Here is an 18,725-nt window from a genome sequence, read left to right as displayed (position 1 = left end):
CAATTTCTTTATATTCCTCTCTTTAACAATGAATAACAATGAAGAAACATGGTTTCATGATGAAGAAACACGATTCTACTCTGAAGAATCACTATCTTTCTCATTTCAATTGATTGCCGTGAATCTTTTTTTTTTATTGTTTTTTTTTTCCTAATTTAAATAAATTGGGTTCTCGTGACTATGCAAATTTGTTTTCGCATAGAAATTTAAGTATGCAAATTTATTTTTACATAATGATTTTTATGTGCTGGTGTGAGTTTGTAACTATGTAAATTTGTTTTTACATAGATATTTTAGTATGCAAATTTATGTTTATATTGTGATTTCTCTGCATATCTCATGACTATGTAAATTTGTTTTTACATAATCGTTTTAGTATGCAAATTTATTTTTACATAATAATTTTTATGTACGGGTGTGAGTCTATGACTATGTAAATTTGTTTTTACATGGAAATTTCAGTATGCAAATTTATGTTTACATAGTGATTTCTCTGCATATCTCATGACTATGTAAATTTGTTTTTACATAGAAGTTTCAGTATGCAAATTTATTTTTACATAGTAAATTTTTTCTACAAATTTATTTGTACATACTGACTTTCAATGAAAATTTAATTTTTACATATTGATTTTATATCAGGGATGTTTATGTTCTAAAGAATTTTGATTCAGCGATATCATTGCTAGACATATCTTGTGTGATATACATTCTCTCATTGCGCCACAAACGAGTGTTGGATCTTGTTTCTTTTGAGTAACAAGTGTTGGATCTACAAATCTACAATCATATTTACTTTTTCTTTTTAATGTTCCAATAATTTATTATTCTTTTTTTTCATTTCAAAATTTTTTGAAGATAGAAATTTAATCTTTGTGTTTGTTGGGTTGTTTTTTATTTTTATTTTTATTTTCGACGAAAATAGGATGTAGAACGAGAGAACGTGGATCTTTTGGAGGCAGAGGGGTATTTTGGTCAATTTCTAATTGTGGTTTTGTATTTTAAAAAACAGGGAAAGTTTATCACTTTGTCCGTGTAAAGGGGGTTTTTATGTAGGCAGTTGAATGTAGAGGGAGATTAAATGCAAAACCTGAAAATATCCACACTACATCTTCGCATATATCGCAATGTATGGCGTGTCACGGTATTTTGAACTCTACTTAATTGGGCCATTAATTTCGACCAGGGCCTATTTTATTGGATAGAAACAGCTCGATTAACCACGTAGCCACTAGGGGTGACTTCGGAGTTTCCAATCTGCAAGTCACTATGAGGGGAAATTGAGAGTTTTTACTTTTAAATACCAAAAAACCCTTGCCCAATACAAGGTGACAAAGTCGGTGACTTATAACTAAGTCACAACGAGGGTAACACTTGCTACTGAGGTTTTCACTAAGTTATGAGTTTCGGACGGAATGTTTTATTCCGTCTCGTGTGTTTATTTTTTCTTAATTTATTTGATTTTTTTTTCAGACGTCCCGCATGGTTTTTTTTTATTTTTTTTTTTTTTTTTTTTTTTTAACTTCAGATGAGATGTTTCATTCCGTCTGGCGCGTTTTTTCAATTTTTACATTCAAACGGATTCAAACATTCCGTCCGAGGTTTAAAGTCACCTCTGCATTGGACAACATTTTCTTGTTTTTCACCACAAAGGTAGCAAATAGGAGAAATATTCTTACGTGAAGGTGAAAAAAAGTTGTTTGCATTGGGAATATTCTTAAATGTAGACATAATGCTCTCCTATTTTTTACATTAAATTAAATACAACGTATTATTTTTCTTGCCTAAAAATACAATGTATTTTAATTAATTTTACAATTGATACTATCTATCAAATTTAATTGGCTAATTGGACGGAATGTGATTTAGTTGTCATAAAAGGTCGCCTGTGTTGCACCCCTTCTCATTTCTTCTCTTTTGTAATGAGTTCAGCTTTTTTTTATTTTTTCTTATATGACTGAAATACCCACACATTACAACGTATTTGGACAGTGAACATCAAATCCAGAAAATGAGGAAAAGAAATGAAGTGCCCAAAATTAATTGCTGATAGATCAAGAACACCAAGCCTACAAAGCCCCGGTGAAAATGGAAATCTTGTGAGCTTGAAAAGACCAATTTTTGTAAAGATGTCCTTCGTAAATAACAAAAGTGGATTCAATGGGGCACTCATCAAATTGGATTGGGCAGCCCCAAAAAATAAATTTTGCAAGTTTGTCATATTACAAGTTTGTCATCAAAGCCCAGGCCCAGCAACCAATTCAACCGGTCTCGCCAAAACGAACCCATCGGGCCATTTAAGTGTACACTCAAACGATTCCGCCATGTCATTTAAGTGTACACTCAAACGATCCCACTATGTCGTTTGCGTATATACTTAAGTGACATGGCTATGTCGTTTGAGTATACACTCACACGATACCACCACGTCGTTTGAGTGTATGACGGTACCACCACATAAAAGCCCCAATTTGGCTTCTATGGGGTGATATGGTGAAGTCGTTTGGACTAAAATAATTGAGAAGTTCTCAACCAATGATTAGCCTAATTAACCAATAAAAACTCCTGATTAACAAATGATTAGCCTGATTAACCAATAAAAATTGATTACATAAACACAAATTACACTTTTCTTATACATATAAACACCGAACACTTTTCTTATAATACAAATCATTAATCGATCATAAGTGTACAATAATTTATTTAAACAATTATCTGCAAAATTGAATTATTAATAATCAATTATCAACACATCCCAATTGAATTAGGAAAATTGAAATCGGATTAAAAAAATTGGGTTAGGAACAACACAATTAGTTACACCAACACAATTACATGCACTCTGCACTCTTTATCTGTTATGACATAGTATCTATATAACCAAGTTAAATTATGTAATCAAACATGTCAAAATCTAAAATAATAATTTGTTTTATATTTAAACATGTTATTTTTTATTTTATTTTTAAAATTGTGAATCATAAACTAGTTTGGGGGTTTAGGGTTTAAGGTTCAGGGTTTACAAATTTCGTACCAACATATTTCACTTAATTATTCAAAATAATAATTTGTTTTATATCTAAACTTGTTATTTTTTATTTTATTTTTAAAATTGTGAATTATAAACTAGTTTGGGAGTTTGGGGTTTAGGGTATACAAATTTCGTACCAACATATTTCACTTAATTATTCGAAATAATAATTTGTTTTATATCTAAATTTGTTATTTTTTATTTTATTTTTCAAATTGTGAATCATAAACTATTTTGGGGGTTTAGGGTTTAGGGTTTACAAATTTCGTACCAACATATTTAACTTAATTATTCGAAACAATAATTTGTTTTATATCTAAACTTGTTATTTTTTATTTTTTGTTTCAAATTTTGAATCATAAACTAGTTTTGGGGTTTAGGGTTTATGGTTCAAGGTTTACAAATTTCGTACCGACATAAAAAAATTTAATTTCAAACATATTTCACTCAATTATCCAAATCTAAAATAATAATTTGTTTTATATCTAAACTTGTTATTTTATAATTTTTTTTTCAATTGTGAATAATAAACTAGTTTGGGGTTTAGGGTTTACAAATATATTTCACTCAATTATTCGAAATATATCAAAATTTCAAATATCTCTATATAGAATACTCAAGTTTCTCATTTACTCCTCCTTATTCCTTTTTTCATCAAAATCATTACTCTTTACATAGAATACTCAAGTTTCTCTACATACTCAAGTTTCTCTAAATGGAATATAAAAATGAAGAAAAAGAATTTGAGGTAATGTTTGAGGTGCAACAACAAATTAGAGAATGAGAAAATAGAATAAACGTTGAAAGTAAAGAAGTGGCAAAAAATGTTGAAGGTGAAGGTGAAGAATTAGAAGATACGACTAGTCGAGCAAATAAGATGCCGAGAAATCGTCGACGACAAAGTGCAAATCTAAATAATGAGGTAACACTTGATTAGAATGAATACAAAACACTTGATTAATTAATTGAATGAATGAATGCAAAAAACTTAAATGAATGCAAAACCCGAGCCCAAACGATATGGGTGGGTCATTTAGGGGACACTATGGAACGACATGGCTAGGTCATTTTGGGACATTATAGAACTACATTGCTGGGTCGTTTGGGGACACTATGGAACGACATGGCTGGGTCGTTTGGACCCTCTATGGAACTACATGGCTGGGTCGTTTGGACTAAATTTAGTTAGAAGTTCATTTTTTTTGTGACTTTGAAATCCCTCATTACCTAAATGCAAATTGTTTGAGACTCGTGTTTTATTCTTCTATATGTAGGATTCTTTGCCGCTATCCGAGAACCGATTCTCTACAAACTCAAATGACGTGGATTGTCAACCGATTTGAAGTGATACAATATAAATTTTTACTACGGAAGAGGTATGATGGAGTAGGCATTGATTATTTATTTTTATTTTTTTAAAATCTAAATGTTATTTTATTAGTGTATTAATAATAGTTGTTGTTTTTTTATGTGTTAAGGTCTTTCAGACACGTAGCGAGGCAATCGGTTGGGCAACCGCTAGAGGAAAACAAGTTAATGTTGTTGTGGTAATTGAAAAGTCGGAGTGTGCCAAGGGGAACCGAATAGTAAGATTAAATTTGGCTAGCGAGTGCTCGGGTGTGGATCGGTCACACAAGAAGGAAAGCGAAGGGAGGGATAATAAGAGAAGGTCGGGAACCAAGAAATCGAGATGCCCATTTAAATTAAAAGGTGTTTTCCAACGCGGCACTGTCAATAGTTGGAAAATAGAAGTTAGAAATGGTATTCACAACCATGTATTGGCGAAGACCCTTGAAGGACATGCATTTGCTACTCGTCCCACCCGCTTTTAGAGTTCGAAAGTAATTTGTCGAGATGAGTAAGTGTGGAATAAAGCCTAAACAAATTTTTGATTCCATCAAGAATAGGTATCATGAAAACACATCTAGTATATCCCAAGTCTACACTGCAAGGCAGAAGGTGAGGAAATTGGATATGAACGGTCTCACATAATTGCAGAGATTGCGTGAGTTGTTAGCAAAAGAATATTATTTTGAGGAATTGAGACGGGATGAGAATACCGAGGAGATAATGGGGTTGTTATGGGCCCATCTAGAAGGTGTTAAGTTGGCTCGGACTTTTCCAATAGTTTTCATGTTAGACACTACCTACAAAACTAACATGTATTAGTGGCCTTTCGTACAGTTTGTTGTGGTGAGTTCAACATGGAAGTCTTTCATTGTGTGTCAGGTGTTGCTTCAGTCTGAAACAACAGTCAACTATAAGTGGGCCCTGCGTCATTTTAGTGGCTTGCTTGGTGACATAAGCCCATCCGTGATCGTGTCTGACAGGGACTTGGCCCTGATGAGTGTCGCCGACAAAGTTTTCTCTAACGCACACAATCATCTATGTAGATGGCATATTGCTATGTGCATCATTTCAAAATGTTATGATATTTTTCCAACTATAGAACTTGTAGAGAAGTCCCTATTCTCGTGGAACACTATAGTCAAATCGAAGATATATGTTATTTTCCAGCGTAGATGGGATGCTTTGGAAAAATATTACAGGACTGAATACTCCAATTTTGTTAGTTATTTGCGAGAGACTTGGTTTCCTCACAGGGATCGATTCATATGTTGTTGGACTGATCAACACATTCACTTTGGGAGTACAACGACCAATAGAGTTGAAGAGTCTCATGCTCAGGTGAAGCGTGTTCTAGGAAATGCAAACTGTCATGATTTTTTGAGTATGTTTAGCTTAATCCACCCAATTCTAGAGATCTAGATGTCCGAGATTAGAGCTACCTTCGAGAGGAGTATAATTGTAACTCAGCACCACCACCGGATTCCTTTGTTTCGTGAACTCAGAGGTCTTGTCTCACGCAAGTGTTTGGACTTGCTATTTGAAGAAATAGATACTCACGTAAAACATGTAGTTAAAGATGGAGAGATCAGGTGTTGGTGCTATTTGTGCACGAGCCATGGACTGCCATGTGTTCATGAATTAATTGAGTTTGAAAAGCAAGAGCGGTACATTCCTTTGACTGCTATCGACCTTTTTTGGAAAATATTGTCTGTTTCTCCCAATGTGTCAGTGGATGTTGGTCCCCGATGTTACACCTTCAATGGACTTGTTCATGAAAAGGTTTGCTATGGTTTCTGAAGAAGAGCAGATGGTTATGATTAGGAAGCTTATGGAGATTGTCGTACCAGAAAGTACATGACTAGTACCGCCTCGTGAGGAAGCAAAAACCAAAGGTCGGCCAAAAGGTAGCTGCAGGAGAAAGCTTCCAACTGGAGATGAGAACTCTTCAAAGCAAGATCCATCTCATTTTGAACATTCTCAACGTGACCATGAGGAGTGGGTCTCGTCACAACCAAACACTACGCCCACCCAATACACCTGCACCACACCAAGAAAAAAGCTTTCTCCAAAAATACCAACCCAAAACACCCACACCACACCAACAAATAAGGCTTCTCCAAAAACACCAAAAACAACCACACCAAGAAATAAGCCTTCTTCAAAAACACCAAAAACAATCACATAAAGAAATAAGGCTTCTCCAAAAACAGCCACACCACGAAATGTGAAAGATGGGTTAGACTTTGGAAAGATATTGGGTCATAAGGATTACAGGTTGGATATTCCTGAAGAAATGCATAAATACATTGTTAGAGTCGATGACCCTGTTGGCAATGACAACTGCGGTTATAGAGCTTTCTGCATTGCATTAGGAAGAAGTCAAGAAGAATGGCTGCAGATGAGAAAGGACTTGAACGAAGAGCTTATTGATAACCTCCCCCTTTATTGTACTTTGTACAGTCAAAGTGAGGTTGTTTATGCGATGAAGGAAATCCTACATGAAGAAGGTTACGCACTCTTAAATAAGTAGATGGGTATGCCCTTTGTTGGATACCTATTTGCTTCAAGATTTAATGTTGTCCTTCTGCATTTAAGAGCTCGTCAGTGTTTCCTTATCATGCTACTGAGAACCCAAGCAAATCCTGAGAGAGTGAAAAAAGTGTTGGGTAGCGCACATGTCGATGGAAATTATTTTGTCAATGTTGAACTTGTTGAAGATTGTCCGGTTCCTCCAGTAATGCGCCAATGGCTTAGAGCTCGATATGATATTGTTGAAAGTTAGAATTTGTCATTCACGGCAAGGTAATTGCAATTTATGGCATTGAACATCCCCAATCTAATATGGGAAAACGAGCTCGTTGAAGACTTAACAATACATGTTATCGACTAAGTTGTTCGTATGTCATCGATATGATATTTTGATGTAATTTGTAAATTCATTTTGACATGTTATTTTGATGTAATTTGGAACAAGTGTAATTTTATTTTATTTTTATGTTATTTGGAAATAATGTTAGGGCTTTTATTTGATTTGATTTGGAAATCGAGTAATCGACTAAGTTGATTCAGATGTCAATCGAGTGATTTGGAAATAATGTTCGTATGTTGTCAATATGATATTTTGATGTAATTAGGAATAATTGTAATTTGATTTGATTTGATTTTACTTGATTTGACCCCAAACGACATGGTCAAGTCGTTTGACCTTTATACCAAACGATGTGACTGGGTCGTTTGAACTTTAAGACAAACGATCTGACGCGGTCGTTTGGCCTTTATACCAAACGATGTAGCTGGGTCGTTTGAGCTTTAAGCCAAACGATCTGACGCAGTCGTTTGGTATAAAGGGCAAACGATCTGAAGCAGTTGTTTAGCCTTTATACCAAATGATGTGGCTGGGTCGTTTGGACAAAAAAAATTTAAAAGTTCATTTCGTTTTTACAACACTTTCATATCCATACAACCACACAAACATCAAATTCCACTTAACATCAAATAACAACAAATTCCACTTAACAACAAACACAAACATCCATCATTCATTCAAAATCAAATAACAACAAATTCCAAACGTCATTAATTCCAAAATCAAACATCATTCAAAATCAAACATCCATCCATTTGTACTGGCACCACTGTACTGGCACCTAGTCAAGTTGTACGCCTGTTCGAAGGAGGACCTTGCTTCCTCTGAAATATTATTCCCAGCCAATTGCATACCTCTCTCTAGCATGCGACTAGTTTCATCGATGATGTCATTCTGTCGAAAAAAGGAAAATCAAGATAAGTTACCAATTGAATGCAAAAAATCACAGTTAGAGAAACTCAATTAAAAATCACAATACTCACAATTGGTGAACAGTTAGGAAGTGTCTCCAGGGAGGGATGAATAGGAAGACGTTCAGGGTTCACCAATCGAATGTGAGAATTCCTCGCATACCAAGTCATATAGTTTGGATGACACTCCCATGGATAAGACGAGATAGGTCTTCGATTGTAGGGTTAGATCACGTGATTCTGCCATGACTCCCAGTAAAGTGGCCCAATATTGGTCCATTTCACCTCATACCCGCGTCCTGCCATAGTTTTTGTTCTCCAATTTGGTGTTGGAGGATCTACGAGCATAAGTTGCACGTGACCCAACTGACGCACCACCCTTGCAACAGCGTAAAGCTCGACAATGTTGAAAAAACATAGCAATCCCTCAAAAAATGCAATGTCATCGATCAGGCTTCTATCTTTGACATTATTGTAGGGATGCCAATCAACCTGAAATAAAATCAAATGTGTCATTAACAACTCTAATGATCAATTACTGAAAAATATATATATAAACAAACTTAAATACTTACATTGAAAAAATTCATATCATCAAGTATCGCTCGATAATACTGCAATGCATGCGTTGTATCGTAATAATGTAGAGCGACTACTGTGTGTCTATGAGCACGCGCCTGAGACAAGCTATAGTCTATGTTTGGGACTGGCCTGAGTACCGGAAAGTACTCATAGATCCACGCCTAGATATACACAAATAGTTAATATATTGATAGAGTAATAAAATTAATATTAAAAAAAAGTAGTCTCTAAAATACTAAAGTTTTACCTGTAGAAGAGTCATATAGCCTGTAACCCCTTTCACCTTCGCACATGTAGCAGCCCCAAAACCTCTATACAAAAACACCAAAACTGCTGCACCCCATGCATACTCTCCTATCTCACTGAATTTCAACAACGGCCTCAGATAACATATAGGCACTCCAGCCCCAGACTTGTCAGTAAAAACGGCACATCCAAAGAAAAACAGGATAAAAGCTCTGATAATCCGTTGGACTTCCTGGAAACTCGAGGCCTTCTCCACCACCTTCCCAGCAGCGTCACATATGGGGCTATCATGAACCTTGCTAGCAAAATGCTTCTGGAGGAATTCTAGCCTTACTTTTGAAGTGAACTTGCTAGCTTCCATCTCCGCCTTAATCAAATCAATAGGGAGACCTAGAGCATGATGTAAGAGATTTATCGATTCTTGTAAGTTCAACTCACTGTCCCCTTACACCACTCTTCCTCTAACTGTGACTCCACAGATTTGCACAACATCGTCCAAAGTCACAGTCATCTTCCCAAATGGCATATGGAAGGTGTTGGTCTCCGGATGTCATCTCTCCACAAACGCAGAGACTAATGGTGGATCCATATGCTCGTGATAACTTACCACGAGATCAAACAACCCACCATTCTCAACTGTTGGAAAAATCTCGAAGACCTTTCAAATTCATTATTGAAATCCCATTGGCAGAACTTCACTAAGTGCGAAACACACTTCAATGCTCCGCGATTCTCCTGAAACAACCAAGCACGTATTAGATATATATAAGCAAAAACAAAAGATTTTGTAAAAGAAAATCAAAGTACTATAGAAAAACAAAATATTACCCTTCTCTCCCAAATATCGCAAGTGACATGCACCGCATAGTCATACAACAACTCTGACTCATACGGGCCACCCCCATACTCACCTCTTTTAAACTCCAATCATCATTGGATTTTCTTACAAAATCCAATACCAGAGGTGTTTCTTCCACTGGTGGTACAACTTCTACCACATATTCTTCCACATCATCATCCTGCTCATATGGCATTAGCCTAGAATTTCATCATTGTTTAGCCCTTACATGTTTGTTCATCTGGTGTTTGGTCCAGTAGTGATCTGGTCTCTAATTTAACAATATTCATCGTCAACAATCCTAAGTACACTAAAGGTGTTCCAATGGACAGTGAGGCTATAGCCAGTAGGCGGAAGAGGCAGCCTCAATACCTGCCATGTTAAATAACAAAAATTACCACCTAAACTGCTGCTATCTGAAAACTTACAACTGAATCAAAACTCACCTACTATGAGTTGTAAAAAGGGTCTCACCTACTACGACAAATAGGTGAGCCCTTTTTACAGCTCATTTCCAAGTACATGCCATACTTATGATTAACAACCCTACAATGAAAGTAATACCACAACCTTAAAGCATGCAATCATGACTTATGAAGCACAGGTCATAAACTAGGATGGCTGAGTGTTTTTTCTAACTCCAAATGGCAACAAAGTTAGGATTTTCCTCGAGTGCAAAGGCTGTAGAATGATTCTTTCGTAAGATTGCTTTCATTTCAAATGACCCACCACAAAGGAAAAATAATTCATGGTCACCTAGATAAGGTTGGTTTAGTGGCATATAAGTTGCAAATATAGAGGGAAACAGTTTAAGTTTTGTTTAGCCAATGTAGTTTGATTGTGATTAAATTGCATATGTTAGTTTGTGTGTATCTGGGTAAGTCCCTCACACACCAGTTTATTTACTCATGTGCTTTTACTAAATAACATTTATGTTTCATCTAATTTTAGTTTTAGAATGTCAAGAATGTAGTAATTTTGTTAGTTAGTTTTATAATCTTTGGTTACTTGATTTGTTGAGAAATTAGTTTTATGGAAGTATACCCGGCACATTGTTCAAGCATTGTTTTAAGACTAGGTTCATTTGTATTAAACATAGCAATTTATCTGGTTCGATTCCATTATCTATTGGAAATTGTTTGAATTTACTGATGTTTAATTTTTATTTTAATGATCTTTGTGGTGTACCAATTATGACATTTGTTTCGTTGCGAAGTAATCCTTGTTGGAATTTTTTGAAGTTTTGAAAGTTTGGATGTTTTGGAATTGTAATCGTTACTAATACTTGTTTTATTTTTATTTGTAACAATGGGTCCTCGATCAAAGATGTGAATAATGTAGCGAAAACTACATTCAAGGGTGTGAATAAATTGTTTGGCGGCGGTTCCTCTAGTGGTGACGCAGTTGGAAGAAAGAGACAAAGAGCAGAGGGCTTAACGACATCAGCACGTAGAGGGGACCACAAAGAAAAAGAGGTTCCTGAGGTTCCTGAAGTTGATTCATTGAGTGAAGATAGTGTAGATAGTGATAACAATATAGGTTTAGATGTAAATATGGACAAAGAGAAGAGTATAATGGAATAGGAGAGTAAGGATGGTGAGGATGGGGAAGAGGAGGGTGAGGAGGGGGGAGAGGAGGGTGAGGAAGGGACATTGAATGTAGTTTTCGCTACATTCTTCACAATCTTTGATCGAGGACCCATTGCTACAAAGAAAAATAAAACAAGTATTAGTAACTATTACAGTTCCAAAACATCCAAACGTCCAAAACTTCAAAAAATTCCAACAAGGATTACTTCGCAATGAAACAAATGTCATAATTGGTACACCACTAAGATCATTAAAATAAAAATCAAACATCAGTAAATTCAAACAATTTCCAATAGATAATAGAATCGAACCAGATGAATTGTTATGTTTAATACAAATGAACCTAGTCTTAAAACAATGCTTGAACAATACACCGGGTATACTTCCATAAAACTAATTTCTTAACAAATCAAGTAACCGAAGATTCTAAAACTAACCAACAAAATTACTACATTCTTGACATTCTAAAACTAAAATCAGATGAAACCTAAATGTTATTTAGTAAAAGCACATGAGTCAATAAATTGGTGTGTGAGGGACTTACCCAGGTACACACAAACATGTGCAATTTAATCACAATGAAACTGCATTGGCTAAACAAAACTTAAACTGTTTCCATCTATATTTGCAACTTATATGCCACTGAACCAACCTTATCTAGGTGACCATGAATTGTTTTTCCTTTGTGGTGGGTCATTTGAAATGAAAGCAACCTTATGAAAGAATCATTCTACAACTTTTGCACTTGGGAAAAATCCTAACTTTGCTGCCATTTGGAGTTAGAAAAAACACTCAGCCATCCTAGTTTATGGCCTATGCTTCATAAGTCATGAGTACACGCTTTAAGGTTGTGGTGTTACTTTTATTGTAGGGTTGTTAATCATAAGTATGGCCTGTACTTGGAAATGAGCTGTAAAAAGCCCTTTTTACAGCTCATAGTAGGTGAGTTTTGATTCAGTTGTAAGTTTTCAGATAGCAGCAGTTTAGGTGGTGATTTTTGTTATTTAACGTGGCAGGTATTGAGGTTGCCTCTTCCGCCTACTGGCTATAGCCTCACTGCCCATTGGAACACCTTTAGTGTATTTAGGATTGTTGACGATGAATATTGTTAAATTAGAGACCATATCACTATTGGACCGAACACCAGATGAACAAACATGTAAAGGCTAAACAATGATGAAATTCTAGGCTAATGCCATATGTGCTGTATGTCAACTCCTGAATTTGAAGGTCTATTTATCATGTCTTCCATCATTCCCATTCCCAGAGGGTATAAGAAAACAATATGGAATAAGGAATGTGAAAACAACCTCTAGTAAGATATTTTGTTCACAAAATCTACACACCCAATCATCCCAAATTAAGAAATTAAGAAAATGATGGAAAAAAAGAAACATAATTTGAGAACTTGAAGACTAAATGCATGACTAATTATGTGAATCACCAAAAAACCATAATTAATTATACAAACTCACAATGATCAAATACATAATTAATAGAGCACACCACACTATAATCAAACTTGAAAATTAAGAAGAACCAACCTGAATTTTAGAGCAATTGAAGAACTCGCAATGAGAATAGCTTAACAATGTCGTGTTGGCGAGAGATGAGAGAATGCTTCACTGAATTTTAGACAGACAAGAGAAAAATCAAAATTTTTTTTTTGGGTTCAGACTCGCGATGGCAATAGAGATGATACCGGTGGAAAAGGTTTTCCCGGTTTCATGATTTAGGTGGAGGGTGTACTGGGCTTTCTTTTAGGCTTGGGCTGGAGGCTGCCCAATCCAATTTGTGTGGCGCCCAATACAAGACTCATAACAAAATTGGTGATTCTTCCACATACTAGAAAGTAATGGGGTTTTGCTTGGTTAGTCCAAGAACGAATTTTTTAGGGAAAATTATTTTTTCATAGCTTATAACGAAGTGAGAGAAGTTCAAGTAGTTATAGTAGTTTTAATGGTGGAACTAGCATGAAAACAAGAGGGATGGAGAGATCTTATTCTGCTAATGTAAGAGTTAGACCCGTGCAGCTATGCTAAAACTTCCATGTTCGTGCTTAATCACTTGGCGGCGGTTCTTCGTTGTCAAAGTCGGGCTCTTAGTTTTGGATAGATTGTTTTCTTCTCAAAAGAGAGATGGGGTACTAAAAATCAAGTCACCAAGAGGAATGCTAGTGACAGTAATCAATAACTTATGTTTGGAAACTTTTGTAAGTACCCTCCATTCTACACTACAGAGCACGTGTCCACATGGCAGGACGTCTTACTTCAGCTCGTCCCACAATATCAAATCGTACCATCGACCCAGCATCCAGGTCGTCACCAGCAGTAGTTACAACCATTCATGGAAAGATATCAACTAACACAATCTTGGAGCTCAATCAACACCACAATCAAGGAAGCATTAACTTTGTAACAACACATTAATGACGAATCACCAAGATAGCACACAAGGTGGATCTGCAATCCATAACGGTTCAAGCACACATCTATAAATAGAGAGAGATGAACTACGTAAGGCTTGATTCAAGTTTACCCCGAGAAACTTGATACATAGGCAACTCTTATCCCAAGAAGAGTGCATCCATTTCCTATCTAACAAATCAGGTCGTAGTCCCAAAATAACCAACATCTACATTGGCGCCGTCTGCCGGTTCGTTTCCTTAAGAAAAGAACAACCACTCTTTTCATGAGCCCACGAAGCTGGTCAGAAAAACCACAATGGAGCCCAACCTACAAGCATTTTCTACACCTAGATATGCACAAAGTAATGGCCAAGTAAAGGCCACCAACAAGGCCATCAAAGAAAACCTCCAAAAGAAGCTGGAGAGCAAGAAAAATCAATGACCAGAGCAACTCAAAAACATTCTATGGGCATACAGAACAACAGCTAGATCCAGTACAAATGAGTCTCCTTTCACACTTTGCTTCGGAACGGAAGCAGTGATACCATCAAAACTCATAATCACAACTACACATTCTGACATTGTTGAATCAGGAGTCAATGACAACATCTGGGCAAAAGAAGTTGATCTCCTAGAAGAACGTAGAGAAACTACCGCAATATCCCTAACTCGATACCACTAAACAATCTAGCGTTCTTATAACAAGAAGGTCGTCCCAAGATCTTTCCAAGCTGGCGACCTAGTCCTCAAAAAGACTTTAGCACCAGCTAAGCTCGACCCAACATGGGAGGCCCCCTACATTGTTGACAAAGTCGTTGGAAATGGCGCATACTGGATCAAAACCCAACTCGGTGGTAGGCTTCCCCGACCTTGGAATACAACTCTCCTCAAACGCTTTTATTAATAAGTTTTTCTCCAAGTACATAAGTCAATATGAATGAAATCTCATAAACATTTTGAGTGCAGCTATCATTTTTGCATCACATAAGCACCTTGCATTTCACACTACGCCGCCCGACCTAAGACATCACAATGTCAGGTCGGATATCAAAGACGAAGTTCATAACGACTCAATAGCAACAGCCACGTAGTGGTTAATTTTCAATCAATTCAAATCAAGGTCCCCCAAAAAGACCCTAAACCAACTTAACACCAATGCCAGGGTTAAGTATGGTTCAACTGTAATTGTCACTCAAAGGCCAATTATTAGACAAAATTCAATCTAGGGGACCCCCAAAAGGACCCCAAGTCAACTTACGATCTCACAAAAGGTTTAAGACAGACTCAAATATAATGGCCACTCAAAGGCTAATTATATCAATCAGAAGTTCCCCCAAAAGGAACGAATCGGGGCGTACACCTAGGGACAAGATGAAGCCTAAGTGCCAACTACGCAAATGCATCAGGTCGTACTCAAACGCTCTACGACCTGTGACAAAAGACGATCTAGCAAAGTCAAGCAGTCCATCAGGACTAGTACTATGCAACACAGGTCGTCAAACAAAAAATCAATAAAAACAAAAGCAATCACATGCATACTTCAAGCCGACTTCAACAAGTAAGTAATTTAAATATTTCTAATTACAAAATCGGTTAGATAACAAGGCTCCCAGGTTATCCCGAGAAAACAACCTCAGTATCCCCATCAAAAATAATATTGTATCAGTATCAAGAACAAAGAGTTGTTTAAATATTGTTCAAATACCTCCCAACCCAAGAACGAACACAAGACGTTCATAATCAATTCACACAAGAAAGATTATCCACATTCAAAGGGTCTAGATCACCACCCACTACAACACCAGAGCCGATAACCTGATCAACAACAACTTCAGAAACATCCAAACCAAAAACAACAGAAGGAATAGCTGGAGCAACCGGCGGCACAACGACTCAGTTAGATGGCAGATCAGATGGTCTACTAGCATCTACACCAGCATTTGCAGCAGACACTATTGCAGCCCCACTTTCAACAGACATCTTAAGGCGATCATACTTATCTAATACCTCAATATAATCATCCATCAACACGTAAATATCGCCACTCTCCACCGTGTCCACCAAGTCGTTATATGAAGTCTCAACTCGTTCAGCAACGGAGCGCAGCCTCTTGTACTCATCGACCTATTGCTAAACCTCTAGCTTTGCAGAATCCAGAGCAGGTTGCAACAGAGCCACTTTACCACCCAGTTGTTGCACTTGATCCCTCAGCCCTGCAACCTCCGTTCTCTCCACTTGCTGTTCAGCCACCAGTTTGCTACAAGTTTGCTTGCTGACATCCAGCTCCTTCTTGTAACGGTCGGAGATAGACGCCATATCCTTCAGCTTCCTATACATTGCCAGAACCTAGCAAACAAGATAACAAATATAGACATTAGAGTGGATCAAAATCAACAAGACCTAAAAAGAGCAAGCTCAAAATGGAAGAATACTCACATAGCATCTCCACCAAGTTCACTTTCAGGCCCTTATTATCCAGCTTGCGCCTATCCCTGGCAAGCACAATACTCTCCAACAACTCCCCACCAACCAAAGGGGACTTGAAGCTACAGTCACCATTCACAATAAACTTCGGCAACAAACTGTAGGGGTCCTCATACGTAACCATTCTATCAAGGACAACACTGTCACTCTTCTTACTTGGGTCCAGATTTCACGACCCGCCTTTGCCTTCGAAGAATGTGCCTCACCACTTTCTTTTTTTCCACGGGCCTCAGCCACCCCAGCATCAACAGCCAAATCAATCAGGTTCATCCTCTTCAGATGAACCCGACCTGAAGACGAACGACTTTTAACAGTACCAGGTCGGTCTTCAGACTCAGTTCGGGCCTTCTTAGCCCCCTCCGACTCAACCACTTCGGAACGCCTTTTCAGATTAGGCTTTCGGAACGAAGTGAGAGCATCATCTTCCCCACCAGCACTGCCACCTGCAGCACCACTAGCACTTCCAGCACCTACATCTCCAGAGGAAAAGCAGTTGGATGCAGAACGATCTACATCACCAGAGGAGAAGCGGTTGGATGCAGAGCGCCCTCCATCCCCCAGCTCGGAACGTTGGGGTGCCAAATGATTTGCATCACCCAACTCAGAACGTTGGGATAACAAACGATTTGTGTCACCTGACTCGAACGCCCTGGAAGGTGTCACCCTCCAAATGCCTCACCGCGCCCGGACCGGTGTTCAAATGACCCACCGATCCCCTACTCCACTAGAAAGGCTGTCATCAGCACCTCCATTCCTTTTCATTCCAGAAACAAGTGTTTTCTTTTGACTCTCCCTCTCCATAGCAGATTCCGAGCTAGAGTCATAAAGTTTAACCACTACCTTGCGAGCCTTAACCTTTTGCTCTAGCCTCTTATGGTTGATTTTCTTCCCTCCACGTCTCTTAAAGTAATGCGCAACCTCCCCCAACAAAGCCTGCTTATCCTCCAAACTCAAACAAGCAAATCTTTCAATAACACCGTTCTTCGTACGAAAATAGATTGTAATCTCTGCAAAAACAAACCAAATAAATCAGAACGTCCAAATTATAATTTAAAACACACACATTATGACCTACAACCAACGACCTATCACGAGATTATACAACACGTTTATCAATCTCCAAACCAGGCTGGCAATATCTACTTACAGCCAACAACGGCTTACACCCCCATTCCTTCTCACTCCCCCCATAATAACAGGAGACTTCCCATTATAAACATGAAAACTAAAGTTCATAGCACCCGACCTCCTCCCAACAAAGTGCTCCGTCACATCGTTTAAACAGATGTTGTAACCCTTATCATTCAACAAATCCAACACATGGAGAATTCTCCAACTGTTTCCCACGAGTTGACAGGGGGCTTTCCCCAAAAAGTTCAAAACCTCCACAGTAAGACGGGAAAATGGCAGCCTCATCCTAGCCTTCAATTGCCCATAACAAACAACTACTCCTCCACCCCAAGGAACGTAGTCGTTAGTATACAAATTCTTCTCCCCAGCCAGATTATACACAGACAGATCGAATTTCACCCAACCAAACTCCTTCCTCAAAGCTGCATCACAATCCACCGACTTAGGCTTCCTCTCATCCACCGTCTCCAACAAGGAAGACAACGAAGCCTCATCACCACTATGAACCCTATCCTCAACTTCTTCGTCACTAACCGTTCTCTCTCTCCATTTACCAACTTCAACCTCACCACTAAAACTATCACTAGTCATAGACATTGCACAATTAAAGAAATAATGAAAGCTCAAATTTCTAAAGTTAAAAACACGAACCTGATGGCAAAGGACGAGAATTTTTTTTCTTTGCTTTTTTCTTTTCTTTCGCTCTGGATTTTTTAATTTTTTTCTCCTTTGGTTGAAAAGTAAACAAACAAAAAGCTTTTACAAGTAAAAAAACCCCTCAACTGCCCATACACCTTGAGACAATCAAAGCGTTTCGTGTTCCCAAAACCTAAATCATTACTCACTCACAAATCGCCGTAACTCCGAGCCCACGAATTCAGCCCAACAGTTTCCGCACATTCCTTGAAACCTAAATTCAAAACAAAACAGCTGTCAGACACGTGCTTTCCAACTTTACTTTTTTAACCGTTCTCCTTCCACGCAACAACTGTCCAATGAACGAATAAAAATTAAAGGGGGTTGTGTAAGTACCCTCCGTTCTACACTACATAGCACGTGTCTACATGGCAGGACATCTTACTTCAGCTTGTCCCACAATATCAGATCGTACCAATGACCCAGCATCCAGATCGTCACCAGCAGCAGTTACAGCAATTTATGGAAATATATCAACTAGCACAATCTTGGAGCTCAATAAACGCCACAATCAAAGAAATATTAACTTTGTAACAACACATTAATGACGAATCACCAAGATAGCACACAATGTGGATCTGCAATCCATAA

The sequence above is a fragment of the Coptis chinensis genome, chromosome 4, assembly GCF_015680905.1.
Source record: "Coptis chinensis isolate HL-2020 chromosome 4, ASM1568090v1, whole genome shotgun sequence".
Lineage (NCBI taxonomy): Eukaryota > Viridiplantae > Streptophyta > Magnoliopsida > Ranunculales > Ranunculaceae > Coptis > Coptis chinensis.
The sequence above is the reverse complement of the archived record's forward strand: the minus strand, read 5'-3'. Positions refer to the sequence as shown.